We start from the raw sequence: 4727 nt of genomic DNA on the forward strand, positions 1-4727 counted from the left end.
TGTAGGGGCAACTGAGAAAATAAAGGAATTTCTCTTGTCTTTTTTCCTTTTCCGCCTGAGTGGGCATTGTTAAATCAGGTATATTAAATGTACCTTTCATTCAACTCCATTCCACGATGTCTTGCAGCTGAACTTCCAGGAACTGAACCTCTATGGCTGTTGGTGGAAGGAACTGGGAAGTACAGAGACTGGAGGCCTGTATTTGAACAGTGGTTGTGCCAAAATGTGGGGGGCTACGATCCTCACCAGCTGGCTGTGTTGACTAATCGGGGGGCCGGAGACTCACTGTCAGGGGAGGTAGCAGGGAGTACTGGGAAGAGTAGCATCTGGGTTTGCGAAAACTAGGTTTCCCACGTTTGCCAAGAAGTGTGACTGGGAGAGTAACTTCACTCTCCTTGGCGTTGGTTACCTCATCTCTAAACGGCAATAATGAAACCAATATTAGAGGTTCTTCATGGGCGTTTCCATTTGTTGAACATTTTTAGTTTGTACAGACTGTAAGGAGGAACGTAACACGTATGTAACCTTCACAGCCACCTGCTCAAGTAGTGGCTATTTTCACCGTTTTAACAAATGAGAAAAGATGAACAGCCCTTGAAAAGTGTCTGGACCTAATTCCTCCCTGTGTCCCAGTGTTTGGCCTGAAGTCTCATTCACAAGTGTTATCAAATGAGAGGAGGCCCAGAGATGTAAAGGGACGGCCTCAAGGTCACAGAGCTTTCTCATCATAGAGTGAGGGCTTGACCTCAGCGATTATGAAGGACCCTCCATTTGTTTTGCCTTCCTGTGTGGTGAACGTGATTGCCCAAGAATGAATTAACTGGGACTTCCCTGGTTAAGACTTTGCCTTCCAATGCAGGGGGTGCGGGTTCGATCCCTGGCCAGGGAACTAAGATCCCACTTGCCTCGCAGCCAAAAAACCGAAACATAAAACAGAAGCAATATTGTAACAAAATTCAATAAAGACAAAAAAAAAAAAACTAAAGTGAGATATATACACTACCCAAATGATTCCTAAGCACTATGGAGGTAGAAATCATTAAAAAAAAAAAGAATGAATTAACTAATGCAGAGTCTGATAAACTAATTCCTCTGTGGAATAAAGAGAAAAGGTATGCATATTTTTGTTTGCCATCATAATTACTTTAAAAAGATAGCTGGTTAAAATGCAATATTAAGTCACATTTGAATCTGTTTGTTTATATGTATTTTATTGTGTGTACCAAGTGTCCAGGAACTACCTAAGGAACATGTAGGACGTATCCAGTGAATGTCTGATACAGCAATGTATGCTGCCTGCTGCTTTGGCTGTTGGCCACTGTCTCACACTTATTTGCACATGCTTGACAGTATGCATAAGATGTGCGTGTTTTCCTTGCTTGCTTTTCTCTCCCTGTTCCCTGGCTGTTCTTGGCTTTGAAGCTGACATTCATTTTGCCCCGACAATTATTGTAGACCAGCAGACCGTGCCACCCATCTCTCTTGGAATCTACCATCATTTCTTGCTTCTTGGCTATTTTTTATGGCTTCTTATTTCAGTTTCTCCTCTCTTCTTCATTCCTCCCAGCCTCAACATGCAGTCAGTAAGTCCTGTGTAGATTCTGCCTCCTAAATATTTCTCCCATTCACCCCTTCCTCTCCATCCCCACCACATTCCCCTGTTCCACGGGGGCTTATGGCTCTTGCCTAAGTGAACACCGTACCTGGTTGCCACTAGTATAAATTTGACTTTGTCATTCCCCTTTCAGGCCTTGCCGTGGAGTCCCTACAGGCGTAGGGTAGACTCTCAGTTCTTTAAGTTGGTGTGTGATGGTTTCAGCTCTTTCTAGCAACGCTCAACCTCCATTCTCCAGCAGCTTTGGGATCATTCTGTCCTTTGCCTGTTCTATTACTTCTGCCTGGAAAATTCTACCCCATCTTCAGAGCCTGGAGAACTCTAGTTCACCCAGCTTCCTTTTATTCTTCCTCCTTCTTCTCCAAAGCTATTGCTTGCCATCACTGCTCCCTGAACCTTGGGTGTACACACATCAATAATGTCACCTTTGTTGTACTGAAATTATTTTGGTTACTTTTTAGGCCCTTCTACCAGACATTGCAAGCTGCTTCTCACACAGAAGTCTACTGTTTTATTAAAAAATTTAAAGGTAATTTAGTTTTATTTTCATCACTTTTTCTTCATGATCCAGATATTTTTAAATGCAATGAAGATTAACTTTCCATGATATGTGAGAGACTGGAACTAAAAAAAAAAACTTTTCAGACTGCAAATGAGTTACACAAATGAAAATATCAGGTGGAGATCCAGTTAAAAAATGAAAGCACTCGCCATATTAAAAGTTAACAATTATTTGTTTAGAACACATAAAAAGTCAGTTTGCTACAATTGTTGGATTTTAAAGAACTGTTGCAGAGGTTTGAAGAAAATAGATTTATTAACTTAAAAAGAACTTGAAACAAGTATTCAAAAGAAATTTGTGCCTTTATTAGAATGGTGTTAGGCTTCAAAAATGACCAATTAAATGATTAATTTTTTTAATAAGAAATGACACTATAGAACTGCAATACTGGCCCAACAGTCTCGTTTTTACTGCAAGAAACAGAATGAGAGTTAAACAGAAAGCACTAGCAGGTATCAGTTAATCTAAGATAATAGCTTCTCAGTTCCAAAAGCACTTGCAAAGAAAACCATTGCGGGGCACGGTACGGAGGCACTTCCTAATAACTGGAATCCCATGAGTGTGTGTGTCTATGCCATGTGTCATAGGCTACTTTTTGAATTTGTCCTTTACTTGGTCACTTTTTCCCTCAAATACTAGTTTTCCCATGACTTTTTCCCTCAGAGGATAAAAAGTATGAAATATAAGCAAGCTCTTGCATCTTACACTTAGAAGTGTTCAATTCAAGCGTTATGTATATTTATCGATACATTTATAGTGTACTGATAAACCCCATCAAATCTTGACTAATTCAATAATATAGAACCTATCAGGGCACAGAAAGAACGAACACCTGCTTCTTTTTGTTACACATACGATCCAAATACTGAATCTGAAGAAAAACATTTAATCATTTTGGCTCTCCTTTACATTCCCATGTTGATAAACTTACTAAAATATTCCTGTGTAATTGAATGTGGTCCTGTTATTTCAAGTCAAGTTTAAAATCTCAAAACCAGCCATCCAGGCAAAAAAAGGCAATCAGAAAGACGATTTCTTCCTCATCTCCCTAACCCCAATAACTACGAAGTCAATTTTACATGATTCCAAACACTGAATAGTGATGACAAATGCTAAGCCCAATTTCTTCGTAATCCTTTCTGGTGTGGCATACATGGTAGAGTTCCGGTTTGGAAGCCAGCATGGATCCTCCAAACCAAATTGCCTGTGACTGCATTTTGGGTGTAATGACTTGTACATTGATAGGTTTTCGTGTCAATCTACCACCACTCAGTTCCTCACTTAATTTCAGCCTGGCATCTATAGTTCTTTTCAAATCTCTTTGCAAGTGATGTCCGATGTCCCTGAACATGGTTGAGCCTCCAGAGAGGACAATATTCTTGTAGAGAGGACGTCTGACATCAGTAGGACAGTTGTGAATTACTTTATCTACAACTTCTGAGATAGGTTGAGTAAAGCCTGGATTAGCAAACTCTAGATGAAAAAAAATTTCAGGTCCCAGGAATTTCTCAATGATGAACACTAATGGAAAATTCTTTCTTTGAGATAGCACTGATTCCAGGATACTGTTTAATCCACTTTGCTCCATCTGTGTCATACTTGTTAAATTCTTTCACTAAATCTGGGCAGGCATAACTATAGTTTAAAGTTTAAAGTTTCCTTTAAAGTTTCCAAGGATTGCTCTGAAGGATTCTTACTTCTCCATCTCTCAGCAGTTGCTGAATAAAATATGTTCTTTTCCATCCTGTGTTTGGAATGTGCTTAACACAGCTGCCAGTCACATACCCTTCAGCCACAGGGGTGGCATGGGTGACACTGTTTCCACGGTCTATTATTGTACCAGTCAACAGATTGTTTTCCTACTCGTCTTGAGGCCCAGGATGCAGCTAAGGCAATGATGGCCTGTGCAGAAATGTACGCGCCTAGAACATTATTTCGGCAGTATATTCCCTGTTTTCTGGAGTATTCAGTGGAGGTTCAGTCCAAAAAAATGGTCTTCAGGTTCTGCTCTTAAATATTTAAAGATCATTTGATCCATAAATCTTTTCATCCAGTCCCATTCTTCAACAATGCCATGGCGGATTGGCCACTTTTTTGCATATGAAGGTTTTTCTGTTGCTTCATCAGCAATGAAGAAGTCTAGGTCATCAGCACCTTTCATCACCCTCCTTTCAGTTTTCTCATTCTTTTTTTTTTTTTTGCTGACTCCTTAATAGCAATACCCTGTACCATAGTCCAGCACACAGGCCAGCAGCCGTCCACCAACCTCCTTGTCACCTGCTGCTGCTGCTGCTGCTGCAACTGTCTGTTTGGTGCTGACTGGGGCCAGGGTTGAGCATCGGGAGATAGAAGCTATTTCACCATCCACAGATGGCCACTCCATCTGTCATGGGGTGAGGGATGGAGACGGGAAGCAGAAGCAGAGGCAGGCTTGGTCAGTGGCTACCACTTCTACAACCCAGGCAGGCAGACTGTCCTGGAAGTCTTTAGAAGTGCTTGTTGAGTGACTGAATGACTGTTTATGCTTACATTCTTTTCTCATGAGTTCAA

At 40.8% G+C, this 4727-nt stretch overlaps 1 pseudogene; it reads right to left on the bottom strand.

Moving 5' to 3' along the window:
* Positions 1 to 3252: 3252 nt before the first annotated feature.
* LOC132487614 (actin-related protein 3-like) lies at positions 3253 to 4394 on the bottom strand (annotated as a pseudogene).
* Between the last annotated feature and the right edge of the window lie 333 nt (positions 4395 to 4727).

This window comes from Mesoplodon densirostris, chromosome 4 (genome assembly GCF_025265405.1).
Source record: "Mesoplodon densirostris isolate mMesDen1 chromosome 4, mMesDen1 primary haplotype, whole genome shotgun sequence".
Classification (NCBI taxonomy): domain Eukaryota; kingdom Metazoa; phylum Chordata; class Mammalia; order Artiodactyla; family Ziphiidae; genus Mesoplodon; species Mesoplodon densirostris.